The sequence below is a fragment of the Mytilus edulis genome, chromosome 8 (assembly GCF_963676685.1).
Source record: "Mytilus edulis chromosome 8, xbMytEdul2.2, whole genome shotgun sequence".
NCBI classification, from domain to species: Eukaryota; Metazoa; Mollusca; class Bivalvia; order Mytilida; family Mytilidae; genus Mytilus; species Mytilus edulis.
The window spans coordinates 44,168,186-44,187,771 of NC_092351.1; the positions used below are offsets into that span (position 1 = coordinate 44,168,186).

At 32.5% G+C, this 19,586-nt stretch overlaps 1 protein-coding gene across 1 annotated transcript in view; it reads left to right on the forward strand.

Annotated features, from left to right (window-relative positions):
• LOC139485660 (uncharacterized) overlaps positions 1-19,586 on the forward strand; it is a 32,725-nt gene that overhangs the window by 649 nt on the left and 12,490 nt on the right. The window lies entirely within an intron of this gene.

Here is a 19,586-nt window from a genome sequence, read left to right on the forward strand (position 1 = left end):
ACTCTGAGAGGTTCCGGGCATATAAACGTTGAAAATATGCCGCATAGCCCTGTATTTCGACCTTTGAAAAAATTGTAGTGCATTTGAACTTTCAATTCTAGGATAGGATTTTTTTTTCAAAACGTCTTAGTAAAATGGTACAGTTTTAGCCGTAAAAGGAGTTTCTATGGGAAATTGCAATGTCAATCTTAACAGAAATGCAATCTACAGTTATTATGATTGGTAGCTTTTTTTCGCACTCATGTTAACGGTTTAAGTATGGTCATTATCATTTGTCTCGGCACTTATCTTTTTATATTGAAGGAAATATAATAAAATCAAAGAAAAATATGTCCTCGATATCTCTTTTGAGCCGAAAGGATAATGATATGCTGTCGTTTTTAAAACAAATTAGCACACACTTACAACCTTTCGTCCAATCAAATTGCTTCAATTTTTCTTCTAATTTTCATAGTACATACTTTTTCCGTGTACTAAGTAACTACGCATCAATGACCACAAGGGTAAGATTTAATTGTATCGTTATCAAGGTATTGAAATAAAAATTGCTACTAGCTATTTTGAAAGAAATGTTGTGTTCCAAATTAAACTAAATAGTTTGTAATTAGTTTTCAAATTAATTTTTAAACATCCCACTATTTAATCTTTGGATCTAAAAATGTGTTTGACAATCGAAAGTTTCTTTCCATTAAATAAAGAGTAACAAATATAGTTCTTTATAACTGGATTAGAGTACAATGCCATCTAAAATTGTAATCATTAATATTATCTTCCATGTAATTACTTTGTACCCAAAAATAGAGTGAACCATGAAAGCTTGTAAAGGGAAATAAAAGCAATTTGATCTATTTCGTCATCTATGAGTTTCAATGTCTTCCTGGTATCTTTCGCCCCTCTTGTGTGAATGTATGACGAATATTTCTCAATCATCTTTAAGTACATCTGCTTTTTATCCTGGTTGTATATTTGTAAAGCTATTTATAAATTGAGGAAATATCAGCGTGTCAAGGATAACACTTGATACATTCTCATTCATAAATTTAAAACCCTTAGTCACAACGTAATATACGCATCGATAAATGGAAGAAAGAAAAATAAAATTATTGAAAAATTTCATATAAGATGTACGTGTACGCCTTATACAGGTTATAGTTTTTCACGACAGAGATATGTTTCATCTACAAAAGCCACGTCTGCAACGGCAATTTAATTTGAACTAATAGAGTTTAAGAGCTTACAAAATTTCCTAACATTAAGCAAACAAAAACGTGTAGTCACATAAAAGTCACATGTTGTCGATTTGAAGAACAATGACTTCGACAGTTCTCGATGTCAGTATATTTAATATAAAAAGTTATGCAGAGGGTCTTACCCTCCTTACTTTTTCCTTTTGCACTTTGAATTAAAGATGTTAATCTGTCATAATTTTTCATCTTTTACCTATATGAGGCTCACAACAGAAAGCCGGTAAATGATTTCACACTGTATACTAATATATCGACAATATACAAAAAGAATTTTAAAATCCTTTTTGTATATTGTCGATATATTCTTTTACATAAAAAGGAAAAAGAAAAGCTGTCATTTCACTATCGTTGAATAGTGAGATATATATTGTTTTTAAGAGATACATTTTTTCATCATATTAGTATCTTATAAGTTAACATTTGACAGGACAGGTTGATGAAAATGTTTTTCATAATGGAATTACAATTATTAAGCCGCATATTACATTAACAAAAAAGATAAATGATAAAGGATAACACATTATATACTTCATTCATAACATTTAAACACTTTATATACTTAATAGGTAAAGTCACACATCGTACGGTGCGCATCAATGAAAAGGAAATGTGAGTTAACATTTGTGAAATTTCATATATGATGACCGACTTAAAGTTTAGTACTCCAGATGTGAGATTTGTCTTTTTTATTCCAACGTAACAATATCTTTATTGCATATTTGCTGTAACAATTTACTAACTTTACAGCTTTAACTTAGTATCCCTCATGTTAGCTCACCTAATAGGGAAGCACTATTTGGCAAGATATTATTTCTTCATAGTATTAGTATTCATAACATAAGTCATTTCACAAAATATATTTGATAAATTATTGTGATTACACATACATAGTATTTGGTTCCTTTTTCTCTTTTTCATAGTACTTATTTTTTCCGGAATCAACTCCGTTGTGATATTTGTCTACACAAGACGGTGCAACGGCTTAATTTAACAAATGAAAGATCAGGGCAAACAAAATATACCTGTTTTCCATTCTTTCCATAACAAAAAAAAACAAAAATTATATCCTATATACAAACAGCAGTTTTCATTCTTATTCAAAGGGAAATATTTCATTAGAAATAGATTCTTAGACAATTATCAGTCTTGTCAAGAACCATAAATGCCGAATGAAGAAATGTTAGGAGAGTTGCTGAGTTTGCTTGGTAATATGTTAAGATTTTGATTTCTTCTTGCAGCCGTCGTGGCATCGGTAATTTTAACTCGGCAAAACTGATTACATTTACTCTGATATGGTCTCCATCCTTTTACTTTGTACTTCTTATTATTTGTTACAAGGTAAATTAGGTTACAATAGTAGAGAATAGATAATAAAATCGCCACGTGAAACCTTTCTAGGGATTTTATAAATGAACAATGTGGTTTTACAATGATACGATAATGTTTTAATTCTCAAATGGTTTGTTAAAATAACTGTTAATAAGATATAATAACAATATTTATCAAAGGTACCAGGTTTATAATTTAATACGTCAGACGCGCATTTCGTCTACATAAGACTCATCAGTGACGCTCAGATCAAAATATTTAGAAAGCCAAAAAAGTACAAAGTTGAAGAGCATTGAGGACTCAAAATTTCCAAAATGTTGTGGTTAATACGGCTAAGGTCGTCTAGGTTGCATTTCTGTAAATATTGACAATGCAATTTCCCATAGGAACTGCTTTTACGGCTAAAACTGTACCACTTTTACTATGAAGTTTTGAAAAAAATCTTATCCTAGAATTGAAAGTTCATTTGCACCACAATTTTTTTCAAAGGTCAAAATATAGGGCTGTGCGGCATATTTTCAACGTTTATATGCCCTGAACTTCTAAGAGTTTAAACTTACACTAATTTTCTTAACTACCCCTACCTCGAATGAAAGGTTACCACAGATTTCAATGTAAACAATATGCACGTGTTTATTTACTGGTAACATTCCCAAGATCTGTCTCTGCGATATGGAACACAGAGAGCATAACTAGGAACCAGTATGTAAACAAAATTAATTTTCTATGAATATTCAATTTCTCCCCAAAAGAGGCGTGTTTTCAGAAACAGCTGTATTTACCAAGTGCAACCTCTATGCCCGGGATAAGAAGATCCTTAGTATTTCGAATTCTCTTTTTTAAAGCATATACACATCTTTTTTTCTAATGACAACATGCCGTTAACTTTTTGATGTCGTATTCTAATAACATATTGTGTGAGAGAAGCAAGCTGCTCCTATCTAAATCGTAGTAGGTCTCTATCACACAGTGTAACGAATTTATTATTACGATGTAAATTATAATGGTCTATCAATGTCCATGCTACGTCAATCTCTAAAGACCCAAATGTTGCGAAACACTTATCCTACCTCCATGCCATTGTTGTTCCCGCAAATTAAGACCCAAACAACATCGTGTTTGTGTTTAAAACTCATTACATTAACTGCTTAATAAACGAATTAGGTATTGACAATTCACTTGGAAACTCAACATATACCATCACGACACTTACCAAAGAGGAAATCCTGGATAAGCATAGGTCTGTTTTATGTTCCTTTGGAATTTCAACCAAAGATGAAGAACTGGATCTTCCATCACTGTATTGGATACCCAAACTACGTAAATGTCATTTCAAACAACGGTATATTGCTGGGTCTTCCAAGTGCTCCTCGAAACATCTTTCTAAATTATTAACCTCTATTTTATCAGCAATCAAAGACGGTCTTCAAAGTTATTGTGAAACTGCCTATTCTAGCGGTGGCTTGAATCAGATGTGGATACTTAAAAATTCCAAAGATCTTTAAGAGTACATACAATCTAACTCTCTTTCATCTTGTAATAGTATTAAAACATTTGCCTTTTCTACACTTTTCACAAATATTCCACATTCAAAACTAAAAGACAAATTGAAAGAGTTGGTGTTGTTTTGTTTCATAAAAAAAAAAGAATGGCCAACGTAGATACAATAATCTTGTCTTAGGGAGGGATACATCCTACTTTGTAAAAGAAGAGGGACGAAAGATACCAAAGGGACAGTCAAACTCATAAATCTAAAACAAACTGACAACGCCATGGCTAAAAATGAAAAAGACAAACAGAAAAACAATAGTACACATGACACAACATAGAAAACTAAAGAATAAACAACACGAACCCCACCAAAAACTAGGGGTGATCTCAGGTGCTCCGGAAGGGTAAGCAGATCCTGCTCCACATGTGGCACCCGTCGTGTTGCTTATGTGATTACAAATCCGGTAAATAGTCTAATTCGGTGGATCACATTCATGAAAGGGAAGGGGATTGTAGTTACGACGTAAGGAACATATCCGATATCATTTGTGAAACGGTTATTCCATAACGGTCAACCAACTCGTGATGGCGTCCGTAAAATTTACAAAGGGATGATTTCAACTTCACCATTTGGAACTCTTGGTTTAATAGCTTCCTTGTGAGCAGTAACCCTCTATCAAGAAAATCATGATAGGAAACGCAAGCACGGGAATATCGTATCAATTGGGAGATATATACAAATAAAGGATCACTCTGATTCAAACTAAAAATTCTCTGAAATTAACATTATCTGGATGATGCTTGATTTCTTGATTGACAACATATTTGTTACGTTCGGAGAACGTATTTTTCAATAGACTGTCGGCATTCCAATGGGAACAAATTGTGCCTCTCTTCTTGCCGACTTGTTACTTATTATTATGAGGCTGGCTTCATACAGGAACTTCTTAGGTAGAAAGATAAGAAGTTAACAATATCCTTTAACTCTTCTTTCCGCTATATAGATGATGTTCTTTCACCAAATAATTCAAAATCTAATGTTGTTGAACGCATCTATCCCATCGAACTAGAGATAAAGGATACTACAGCAGTTAAATCGGCCTCATATCTTGACTTACATCTAGAAATTGACAATGAGGGTCGGTTGAAAAAAAAACTTTACGACTAAAGAGATGATTTCAAATTTCCAATTGTGAACTTTCCATTTCTAAGTAGCAACATTCCAGCAGCATCTGGATACGAGGTATATATCTCACAATTGATACGATATGCCCGTGCTTGCATTTCATATCATAATTTTCTTGATAGAGGGTTGCTGCTCACAAGGACGCTATTAAACCAAGAGTTTCAAATGGTGAAGTTGAAATCATCCCTTCGGAAATTTTACGGACGCCATAACGAGTTGGTTGACCGTTATGGAATAACCGTTTCACAAATGATATCGGATATGTTCCTTACCTCGTAACTACAATCCCCTTCCCTTTCAGAAATGTGACCTACCAATTTAGACTTTTTACCGGATTTGTTATCACATAAGCAACACGACGGGTGCCACATGTGGAACAGGATCTGCCTACCCTTTCGGAGCACCTGAGTTCACCCTTAGGTTTTTCTTGGGTTCGTGTCGCTTATTCTGGAGTGTTCTATGTTTTGTCATGTGTCCTATTGTTTGTCTGTTTGTCTTTTTTCATTTTTAGTCATGGCGTTTTCAGTTAATTTTTTTTTTTTAGAAAATGACCTATCCAAGAGATCAAGTCTTCAATACATGGAATTTACTTCCATTGGTCTATACAAAAAACAGCAATAACAATTTTTTAGCTTTTAATGTGTTTTCTGCATTTTTTGCAATCATTAATCTTCAATATTTGAATCTGTTATCCAGGCGATACGTTTCAGACTTATCATAAATAAAGGAACGTAACGTGTATAAAGTCTTTAGTCTTAACTATTTATTAAGGTTAGCCGGAAATCGTACGATATATTAGTGCATTCAATCGTTTTAAGGCGGTAGATTTTTACCTGTCCATCACACCTGTTCAAATTGCATTTAACATCATGCGATTGTAAATTATTTATCTCTTTTATTATGACTCTGTATACAAAGCATTAACTGGAATATGACAGTTCTTGTCTATTCGTTTTTGATGCGTTTTGTTATTTGATTTTGCCATGTGATTATGGACTTTCCCAATTGATCTTCCTCTAAGTTCAGTATTTTTGTGATTTTACTTTTTGATAACGGTTTTTACCATATTCAAATCAAACAAACTTAAACGTTTAGTCACAAATAAATCACTTGTTGCCGATTTGATGATTCAATTATTGAGATAGAGAAAATATATCATCAATTGCATCTTTTTCCTACACGACACTCAAAAGAGAAAGTATAATGACTTCCTAATGTATACTTTTATATCGACAATATATACAAGGATTTGAAAATGTCTCTCCTAAAATGAGGGAAAAAGGAAAAGTTGTCGTTTTTAGGGCGTTGAAGGGCGGGGACATTAATATTTCTTATAAATAGTTACATTTTTATCCTACTTGTAGTTGACAGGTAAATATTTGACAGTAAATCATGTCAGGGTACATGTCTAACAATTTCAATTTCATACAGCTTTTTAACAAAGATCAGATTGGTAAATAAAGGCAACAGTAGTGTACCGCTGTTTTTTGGATCTTGTACCTTATGATTCAGTTCTATTTTGATCTTGATGTGTTTGGATGAACTATTCGTTTGGAAACAAATGTTAGTACAAGAAGTTGTGACAATTGAATGTGGCATTCCGAATTGTTATTTTACGGACCTTTAAACATTTTCGTAATAGTTACTTTTCCAAATTTTTCCACTAAAAGCAATTAAATGGATATTTGCATATACTAACCTTTTTTTTAAATAAAATTATCAAGACACGTTCTCATCATCTAGTTGGATGATTATTCTCTGATATTTTTTTAATCATTAAAAAACATAACTAATCTTGTCTTTTCTCGTGTACCATGTAGACTTAAATCTTTTGAAATAAGGAGAAGCGACCACACATTGATACTTTTGCCATCATAAATTATCTTTATCTATTTACTTCAATGTTGTTCCGACAATCATAATGATTGCTAACCTTTTTTCACATTCATGTAAACCGATTAAGTAAGGTCATTATTATTTGTGTCTCGGCACTTATCTTTCGAGAAACTGCATAATAATTAATGTCAAATAACATGATGGTAACTTTTTTGTTAAATTGATACCCAGAATTATGAGACTGCGCATACTTTCATAGAATTATCTTACTTTCTCCATCGAAGGAAATATAATAAAAACAGAAGGAAACTTTTTTCTCGAAATTATTTTTTTGCCGAAAGGATAATGATATGTCAACGTTTTCAAAACAAATTAATAAAACGATAAATATAATCTTCTTTTCGATAAACATAACAGTTATTATGCCCCACCTACGATAGTAGAGGGGCATTATGATTTCTGGTCTGTGTGTCCGTTGCTTCGTTCGTTCGTTCGTTCGTCCGTCCTTCCGTTCGTTCGTCCGTCTGTCTCATTTCAGGTTACAGATTTTGGTCAAGGTAGTTTTTGATGAAGTTGAAGTTCAAGCAACTTGACACTTAGTACACATGTGCGCTATGATATGATCTTTCTAACTTTAATGCCAAATTAGAGTTTTGACCCTAATTTCATGGTTCACTAATCATAGAAAATGATAGTGCAAATTTGACGTAGCAGGGGCATCTGTGTACAATGGACACATTCGTGTTGTAGAAATTCAATGATAGTGGTATGTGTAGTTCCCAGGGGTTAAGAGGTTAATAGATAATTTGCATTCATAACAAAAAGTATGTGGATTATGGACAATTCTGACTTGATTAGATTACAGAAGTTAGACTCCTATCTTACAAACGTATAGTCTGATGAAATTATTTTTTAACCCCCTAATTAAGAATGAACAAACTCGAGAACTGTTTGTAAAGTTTATAGATTAAACATGTAATGTTCAGTTATAACTTCCTTGAAATTCTTGATATACATCTTTCGTGTAATTTTATTCATAGATAATGACTATAATAATGATAACAAAAATAATAGATGAGTGTAAGAAAATATATGGATGATTTTTCAATCAATGAATATTTCATTCAATATTTAAGACAACAGGGGCGAATTTAAGCGGGGCGCGGTGGGTCTACGCCCCCCCCCCTTTAATTTGAAAAACGTGGGTTGTCTTCTATTTATTTGAGTATAAGAAGAGACCATTCCATCTTTTTTAACATTCAAAGTCTATAAAATAGTCAGCTTAACAGAATCAACGTGGTTACTAATCAACTGACCTACGATTTATTTAAGTTCTATAAATATTATATACTTCAAAGGAAGATGTCAAACGCAGACCTGCATTTGAAGACAATATATAATAGTCTTTAGCAGTTATTAATAGTCAAACCAATTGTTACATTGTATTTGCGGTTTTTATAACCCATTTCTTTGATAATCGAAGTTCCAAAGCATCCCTAACTCACTTTCACATCATGGCACGACCAAGAAAACAGTCCAGGTGAGATTCTTTCTTAATATCCTTAATGAAAGATAGAAATACTGTTTCAAGCGAAAGGTTAGTTATTAATCTGTATTTCAGTGTATATATATATATATATATACAAACTATATATATATATATATATATATATAGTTTGTAAGATAGGATATATATATATATATATATATATATACTTTTCACTTTGCCGCATTATGGCCCGTACCGTATAACATGCATCGGATCCCAAGATGTTTAATAAACATAACTTTGTAAATGCATCTCATTCTGATTTTGGTGGTTTGTGGTGAACACAGTATATATAAAGTCTGGCACGATCTCTGAAAATGAAAAAAAGTAAAACAGATATTATAAAAGCCTTTCAGGACAATTAAACATCGGTGGTAAAAGTAGAAATGTTCGTTTGCAAAATCTAATACTAGTCTTGGTCAGATGAACTATTGTGATCTGTCTCGTCTCGCTTTGCGTCTTTCTATCTGTCAACTCTTCACATTTCCATCATCTTAACCAAGTTTGGGCTGGTGTTGTGGAGTGTTAAAGTAAATCTTAAGTTAACCGGTTTCATTTTATAGAATTAGAGATTTATAAACTCATATATACAATATGAATCCCTTAGTGCGTAAGTTAGGGGTTTTAGGAGATTGTTGTAGATTTTTTTCCAATTTGTAGGAGACGTTGCCATCATAACTCGGAGGTTTTTCGCGGAACAGGGATAGTATGTTTTACTTCTGTCCGTCCATCTGTAAGTCAGTCACTTGATATTTGGTCCGTAGGATCCAATATTGGACGCATACAAATCTATTACGTCATTATGTCATTTCCCCCTGAAGATATTTGATTGAATAATATGAATGCAACACCAGATTTCCCAGCAACCGTTGACATAACATTCGCTAGAATGTTTTTATATGGAGGGTCAGCTTGTGTACTCCGGAGTGAGTTCTGTCTCTATCCTTGTTGTCTTCAGTCCCGTTTCTGGGAAATATACGGGGGTAGTCTCAATGAATAGCAGCTCACAGATTTCTTGTTAATTATGGTGATTACAGATTGTTGTCAGGGGTGGATTTATTTGGTTTTATCTTGAAACTTTAATTTCTCGCTAATTTTACCACACAATATTTCGAGATACTTACATTGCAACCCCTTTAGAAGAATATTACAATAATTTAAACTTGAAAAAATAACACTTTGCGTTCCCCACCCCCTAACCTGAAATCCTGGACCCGCCCCTGGACAATAGAACATTTTTATAACTAATCGATTTGGAAGACGTTCATTGAAATTGAATTAAACCTTTAAAACCATAATTTGTAAAGTAGCTAATAAGAAATTGACATTTGTATCCTCTTTCAATGTAGAACTTTTTGAAGGTCGACATAAAGCGTATAGGATTGTAATAAAAATGTGTCTCTATACGTGCATCTGCCTACAGTCCTGTGTTTATTTATATACCTTTTTTTTAAATTGAGGAAATATCAGCTTGTCAAGGATAACATCTGATACATTTTTATTCATAAAATTAAAACCCTTAGTCACGCAAATTCCCACTATGTACGATACACATCGTTAAATAGAAGAAACAAATATAATTCGTGTTAATATAAGATACACTTCTTATAGTTTATACGCCAGATGTGTGTTTAATTTTGTTATCAAGACACATACTCTTAATTATTTGTTTTGATGATAATTCTCGGAATATATTTTGATCAATAGAAAACATTAACAATTAGGTTTTTTCATTTGCTTTGAGCCTTAGAAATAGGCAGACTCGACAACAATTTGATTCGATTACTATCAAATATTATCTAAATATATGCTACAATGTTGTTTCTCCAGTTATAATAATTGAGAGCCTTTTTTACATGTATGTGAACCGTTGTGAGGTCATTATTTGTGTCTGAACACTTTGCCTTTGATATATTAAGGTCAAATAACATCTAGAAATTTAATCTGATCATGATAATATTTTCTGAACGGTAATACAAAAATAAAAGACCCATGCTACATTCGATACATTTTCATTAATAGCATTTCAACACTGAGTCATGCAAAGTCTCACAACGAAAAATACGCATCGATAAATAGAAAACAAATTGAAAGTTATAGTGCAAGGTCATACATATACAAAAGCCACTGCTTTAATGGCACAATAATTTGAACAATTGAAATATAAGAGCTTATAGACATATCGGTTGTCCACTATCCTGATAACTAAACATATCAATCGTAATATAACATAGAACAGCAGTACAATCAATTTTTCATCAATTTTATTAAATTTTGTTTACATAAGGCTCACCACAGAAAACTGAATGACTTCCATTGTATACTTATATATCGACCATATGATATACACAAGGATTTTAAAATTTCTTTATAAGGAAAAAGAAAAGGTGTCATTTTACAGGACGATGAATGGTGTAATTGATGTTGTCTTTTAGAGTGATCTTTTTATCAAACTATTATTTTAAAAATAAAGATTTAGACAGGACAGATAAATGTCAAATAGTTTTATACAGCTTTTTAACAAAGACCAGACCCGTTTTTGTCGGATTTTTCAACTTTGTAGCTAATGGTGCAGAATAATTGTGATCTAGAAAAATTTGGATTAACTATTTACAAGGAATAAAATGTAAGTTAATAAAACTTCAAAAATTAAATGTGGATTTTTTTAAATTGTTTTAAGATTACCTTTTAACGTACACGTTTCATTAACAATGTTAACACTATACTCACAATTCATAATTTCGCATTTGCATTGACTAACATAATTGTTAAAGGTCAGGACTGACCTAGATAGAAATCAGGTTGGAGAGCAATTAATAATAATAATAATACTTTATTCCAAAAGCAGGTACAGCTTATAGGATATACATTCAATTTTTGACAAATCAATTATACATGCACCCTATTAAGCCAATAAGGAAATGGGAGGAGCCTAACTATTTTATCGATTATTTATAGAAGTCAGCATGGTTAAAGAAAACAAACACAAAAGTCATATGGAATTTACCTTTGTGTAGAAAATTATAATCCATAATCTGCACCTTGATGAATGATTACAATTTTCATGGTTATCACAATAGTGTTCAACAATGATAACCAAACTATCCTTCAGTTTTAGAGAATTTTGCTCACAGTTACGGACAGCCCAGTTAATGATTGTTGCTATGGGTTCAACTTTATCTCCCAGCTGTACACTCCTTCTGAACGTTTGGTATCTTTTGAAAACTCGGTGACAGCTTTTTTTACAGCCTTGACAGCATGCCGTAAGTCATTCTGAATGAAAGTAAATTGAGTGTCCCTCACAAATTTATTTACAGCCAAATTTCTATCATGTGCATGAATTTTTATGGACACATTTTTATTCTCCCAATTTTCATAAATTATTTGTGTCCCCAGTCTTTCGTGTCGTTGGGCAACTTTATCCTGTGACTTTGTTATATGTTCACAGTTCATCACTTTGTGAGTTTTTTCTCCTAATGCTACAACTGAAGTATCTTTCGCATTTTCCCCCCAACCGTGTCTAGCATCTGTCATGATGTTAATGCTGTCGAGGTCATCATATGAAGAAATTTGATATTTTATGGCATTGTCAACTTATGAACACTTTCATTTTTCAGCATGTTCTTTGTATTTTCTAGAGAATCTTCTCTCTTTAGTGATGCAGTCAAGTCCTGTCCCATTAACAAATCTAGTGTAATGTACTGGCAAAAGTCTACTACTAAGAAATGCATGACAAATCCAGTGATTGACCAAGAATTCATCAATCGGAAGGTACGATGATGACGACCATAAATAAGAATGTGATTTTTTTCTTGGTACACATCAGTCTTACAGATGCTACATGTCCTTTCATATTTCCTTTCGATACTTATAGCTTTCCATTACTCATATACTGGTATGTGCTTCAAAGAGTTCTCCATATGTATCCAAAGATTTTTCTGCAGTAATGAACAGTCCTTGGTCTACATCCTGGATTCTTGTTTGGGAATAGGAGGAAGGAAAAGGATGAAGTTCTTTCGAAATGTCACTTCCAAGTTGTTGTTTAATCCAAAAGTCTTAAAGTTCCTCTATAATAAAACTATTCTTAACTGGCTTATTCAAAGTTGAAGTCAAATAACTCTTTACTTTTTGAAGTTTTTCCAAAATTCTACTTTTGATATTTTGTCACCCAGGATTTCTGTTCTAAAATTGGTTGGAAGTTTTCGTGAAGAATCTTGTTTTTCAGTAGCCATGACTGACCATGAAAGAAATTGAAGGAATGAGCAGAAATTGGATATGAAATAATCAGGGGATGATGTTTCATGATATTCAGTTTCAACTTAGAAAAATGTGTTTCAAGGGTTCATGATAAATGATTTTTATATAAATAAAAGTGATCTATGCAAATTTATTTGACCATTACATGGCTTTTTCTAAAAAAAAAAAAGACTAAAAAAAATTAAAAACAAAAAACAAAAAAAAACTGTGATTTGTTGTAAAAAAAAGTCTTTTATTTCTTGCTAAATGAATAACTACATGCAATCCCATAATTGCCTCGGGACTTGTTAACCTCTAATGAAAAAAAATATATGAGGTCACCTGCAGAGTCAGCAACTTTCTGTACCCATAACCTGGTGATAAAATCCATACCAAATAATCTTTGGAGTCAGTATAAATAGTTTGTTTTTGTGTATTCTAAAGAATCATCAAAATGAGTGATAATAAAGTTACTATGGAATTAAGCGATCTTTAATTAGAAACTATAAATCATTTGTTTGGGCATAATGATTGGGAAATTAAAATTCTTGATGACTCTACTGTTGCTATTGAACATGGCGGGAATGCACAAAATCCACAGATGACCACAGAACAGAGTACTCAAACAGACAATATTGAAGAAGATGAAGTCGATGATCAGCCTGGATTTTGTCATACAGCAATACCCGTCCCAAGAAGAATGCAGATATTGCTTTTGTAAGCCATGCATTACTGATGAACAAGACAGACAAATGTGGTGGCATGGTCAGTCAGAAGTAGCCCAACAACGAAACTCAAGTTTGAGAAAGGAACACTACAAAACATTGTGGACTATGCTTCTCCATCGTGATGTCTGGAATGATGATGATAGATATATGCTTATGAAAGCAGATGCCACGACCAGGGACCAAAGAACCCAAAGATGCGACTGGCACAAGAGAGACATTATGCCAAAATGTGTTGTGACACTTGTGCGTTGTCGATTTCCCAATCCTGGTGGGTTTCTGTATTTGGGACTCATGTGGGAATACTTTTTTGTATTCTCCTGTAGGATTTTTATTAATCATATTGATATTCCTTTGTTCTGTATATAACACAGTTTTGGAGGGAAAATGGTTGTGACTGGATACATTTAATATTATGACTGTAACTACATTTTGGGGTAAATTAGCTGCATATTTATTTGCTTCTTTGAATTATGAAAGAAATATAAAATAGATATGAGGATTACATAGAAATGTAATGATTTTAGCACCACAGGTAAGGTGTTTGTTGATATGTTGCATGGATGCATGGCTGTATCGCAACATTTACTTCCTGTGTAAACAAAAACAATGTTTATATCCACCCAGCTATCAATCTGATTTATAGTTAATAATTTTAATTTTTCTTGCAACAGATTATATAGTTCAGTTCTAGGTTTTGTGACAATTGTTTTCTTCTAAAAATCACTCTTTGAACAAGGTAATTCTAAAAAAATATGTCTCTGATATGAATGTGGCAAAAGAATTTGAATTTACCACTATTTCATTCATTGGCTGCTATGTTTACTCTTTTCCTGGTCTTTAAATCAAATTAATAATACACATACTCATCATTTAGGTTTATAAGGATTATTCTCAGATTATTTTTTTATCACTAGGAAACACAGCCAATGTAGCCTCATTTTTTATCGACGCTGATCTTTTATACGTTTACAATCATATATTATATAATCTTCCTCCAGTCATAATGATTGAGAGCAGTTGTCACAATCGTGTCAATAGTTAAAGTCTAGTCTTTGTGATTTGCGTCTTAGAAATTAATTCTTAGAAACAGAATATACAGACAGTTGTCATATAATATTTATGACCAGAAGTATAAATATGCTTTCACCAGATTTTTGTAGGTTTAAGCCACAAACTCGTTAAATCAAATTTGTCGCTTTTCAGAAGATGACATACAAAGTTGTAATGTCAATATAAATTTCATTTTACTTCAAAACAGAAGCTGACAAAAAGTTGTAATGTCAATATAAATTTCATTTTACTTCAAAATAGTATCAAATTAACTTTGATTGCGCTAATTCTTCAAATAATTATAATTTCATAATTTCATGCTTAATGGATTACGAATTACAGATAACATATTAAAATGTATTTGAAATGTATATCGGTATAAAATGTAAAGATAAAGCAAATAAAATGTAAAATGAAATGACTAAATATTTCGAGCACACGATTTTGCAAACGATATTTGTTATTATGAGTGCTATATACATGTACATGTATCTATATATACTGACTGACTTTAATAACGCAACACTCATTTTGTAGAATTTTTTTACCAAATCATGTTAGATCCTCATACAACTACTATTTATGCTTATCATACTTCTATCTCTTTTAAAAACATCAATATCTGACTTACCTGTGGTTATTGAACATACCGGATTGTTGAGATCGCAAGAATTTCAGAAAGCGAAATTTCGAGCCAATAAAAGATTCATAACAGAAAGTCAAAACTAGGTTAAATCCAATAAGAATTTCATTACATGTCAGTGGTATATCTAACTGAAAGGAAAATGTATCATTTTTTTTTCTTTGTGAAACAGTTCGTTCAATCCTTGGCCAAAAAATGTTGATTCTCTATATTGCCAAGACTGAGGAATAAAAAAACTGAATCAATACTGCAAAAAGGAAAACGTGAACGTGCTGCAACAAGACAATTTGACGTCAGAAACTCGTCTTACTGTCCTTCCGACAATGATACCGGTAGACGGGATTTGTTGGAGACCATCAAAGACCAGATCAACATGTAGTGACAATGCAACGTCAATAGAATTTGTTTACACAACGTCAGACTGTCGGCATTCCAATGGGAACAAACTGTGCCCCTCTACTCGCCGACTTGTTTCTTTATTATTATGAGGCTGACTTCATGCAGGAACTTCTTAGGAAGAAAGATAAGAAGTTAGCAATATCCTTTAACTCTACTTTCCGCTATATAGATGATGTTCTTTCACTAAACAATTCAAAATTTGGTGACTATGTGGAACGCATCTATCCAATCGAACTAGAGATAAAGGATACTACAGATACAGTTAAGTCGGCTTCATATCTTGACTTACATCTAGAAATTGACAATGAGGGTCGGTTGAAAACAAAACTTTACGACAAAAGAGATGATTTCAGCTTTCCAATTGTCAACTTTCCATTTCTAAGTAGCAACATTCCAGCAGCACCTGCATACGGGGTATATATCTCCCAATTGATACGATATTCCCGTGCTTGCATTTCCTATCATGATTTTCTTGATAGAGGTTTGCTGCTCACAAGGAAGCTATTAAACCAAGAGTTCCAAATGGTGAAGTTGAAATCATCCCTTCGTAAATTTTACGGACGCCATCACGAGTTGGTTGACCGTTATGGAATAACCGTTTCACAAATGATATCGGATATGTTCCTTATGTCGTAACTACAATCCCCTTCCCTTTCATGAATATGACCTACCGAATTAGACTATTTACCGGATTTGTAATCACTTAAGCAACACGACGGGTGCCACATGTGGAACAGGATCTGCTTACCCTTCCGGAGCACCTGAGATCACCCCTAGTTTTTGGTGGGGTTCGTGTTGTTTATTCTTTAGTTTTCTATGTTGTGTCGTGTGTACTATTGTTTTTCTGTTTGTCTTTTTTATTTTTAGCCATGGCGTTGTCAGTTTGTTTTAGATTTATGAGTTTGACTGTCCCTTTGGTATCTTTCGTCCCTCTTTTGCAAGACATATCTACGGCCGCAACATCAACAGTTACTGCTAATCAAATTGATGAATGAAATTTTGCACAGATTTATCCCATAATTGTTTCCCATTAACTGAATGTTCAAAGAATCGACTGCAGAAACACATTTAGAGCCTTAAAATGTCAAGAAATATTGCTTTGTCGTGATGCTTATACGAAATATGTTAGATACTATCAAGTATTTCATTTCAATGCATAAGATATCTCGATCTTAAACTAATCGAAAATTGTTAATGATTTGACTATTTGCGAACTTGATTTACTTTTTATCTATTGTAGTCGTTCTTTGTCAAACCTATACACGATACTAGTGATTAACCAGCAGCAGTTGCGCATTTCGACAAACATAATGTCTTTATAGTGATACTTGGGGTAAAACAGTCTTTATTGTATAATGACTCCACCTAACAGTTGTTATGCTCAAAATTAACCAAAGGAAACTATAAAAAGGAAACAAAATAGCATAACAAAATCTTTAATGTTTTTTTTCTAATGAGCCGATGTTCTGCTTAAGTTGCATTAAGTATATTGAATATACTTTATTAATCCCTGAAGACATTTTCTACCAGCAATTTACAAATTTGAAATCGGCAGAAATAATTTTAGCTCTTAAAAAAACTCGGTTGTCAATTGCGTATTTAAATCATTATCATACTGCTTGTGGGCTACGTTCGTCCTTGAGTGAGTCACCGACCAAGAAGTTTATATAAAAATACGATGTGGTCTGATGTTAAATGAGATAATTCTCCACCCTAGACTATATGATGTAGATGTTGACAACTACCAATCACCATATGACCTATAATAATGAGCAAATACCATACCGCATATTAAAGGGGCACTAGCTACGAGATATATAAAAAATCTAATACAAGTATATCATTGTATTTGCTCAATCATTAAGGAAATGCAAATAGTGAAATAATAATTCGCTTTTAGCAGACAGTATGGTTCAATTTTGTTAAAAGAAGCCAAAATAAAACACCATTGGTTATGAATTATTCACTTGCAAGTGATTAATTCGACCTCATGGATTCCGTATTCATGTTAACTTCAATTTAACCCCTTAACTTGAGATGGATAACACGTGAATTGCATGTGTAAAGTTAAAAAGAATGTCAACTTTGATAGTGAAACAAAGGTAAATAATTTCATTGACTGATTTGATCCACAAAAAACATCACTCTTATAGGGTAAAAACGATGATAAACATTTATTTTTCATCTATAAAATAAAGTGAAAGAGACCTATAAAAATCCAACAGCACGAGTTTGCTTAATCTATTTATAACTATATTGATGTTGACATCGCTTATATGGTCATCGGATGACTTTAGAGGTCAAGTCGATGCTTAATTAGATGGCGTCTAGATTAAAATACACACGAAACGAAGATACGTATTTTCATGCCAGTGCATTGTTTATTGTTTATTTTAGACTTTTAATAGTTTGGATACATGTTTTACATTGTTATGCATCAAATTTGACAATTTGATTAAAATCGTTGACCATGAATTTGGCAGCTATTGCCCCTGAAAGCTATAAAAGTCTATTTAATGATAAATTCAAACTTATTCGAACGATAAAAAACAAACTGCTTGATGACTTAACAAAACAATAAAATAATATCCACAACAACAAACGACAACCACTGAATCACATGATCTTGACTCTGGACAGAAACATGAACATTTGGCGAGATTTAATATGTTTGATTGCGTCAACCGTGTCAGTCACTTGGTAGGTTTGTTTAAAAATAGCAAAATGAGGATTTAAACTGAAAAGGGCGCATAATGTAACTATGAATATAAACCTTACTTCTTATTAATTTTTATTAAACATTCTCTAACACAAAGTTTCAAAAGGTTTATATTTTTGCAGCAAATAAACTGCAATGCAAAATCAGCTTTTTGTCGCAATTATTTTGTCTTGTGTCCTCACTCTTAATAAACACTTCAGACCATTAACGGTAAACAAACGTTTGAACACTTTATCACTATACATATTACTGTTCCAAGTTACTCTTCTTTTATAAAGAAACATTGAATTGCCGACATTCATTTAAATTATCATCAAAATAGCACAAAATCCTCATTAAAGAATGTGCTTCTTCAGGGCCTGCCATAAAAATTCATGTCATTTTGTGTCGTATAATTTCAATAAGTAGTTTTCGTCGCCCTTTTTTCAATCTTATCTGAATCATTTGATTAGGAGCAAACAATTAATGTGTTATGTGCATTATATTTGAGTATGCATTTAAATTATAATGGATAATTTATCCCTTTTTTGATTACGTACCGGTTTGTCTACCACCATACATTTATTGTAAATCGTTTCAGAATTAAGTGAAAACAAATCTTGAAAACTTACAGTATGTTTATGTTTTTTTCGTTCTCTATGAACCCATTGTTAATGATTAAGATTAAGAAAGTACACTCCTTGAGAGCTTCGATAATACATTATTCAACCGATTGGATGCAGCAACAAGTAACCTAACAGTCTATAGCAAAGTTCACAAACACTGAATATCTCATGATCACTAACAGTGAACGCTGATTTCTAAAAATAGCTACTATGTAATGATATGTAATGATATGTAAACATATGAACCCGATTTTGTTATTCATGTGAACATAAATACTATGTTCCTATCCGTGATATAAGACAAATAATACCACCTGATGACTATAATTTAGTTGTCAGTGCTACATGTATAAAATCTAGGTCATCCTAATTTTATAGAGACCCGTTAAAGGCCAGCGGCATGCCGAACTCAAAAGAAAATTGTTACTTTAAAAACACAACGAATCTTACAATAATTATGCTCGTGGAGGAATAATGTATCCTTTCTATACAATTTTAATTCGCAAATTTGTCGATATATAAAACAGACATTGTCAAATTCAAAATCAGAGCAATTAATTGTAAACGA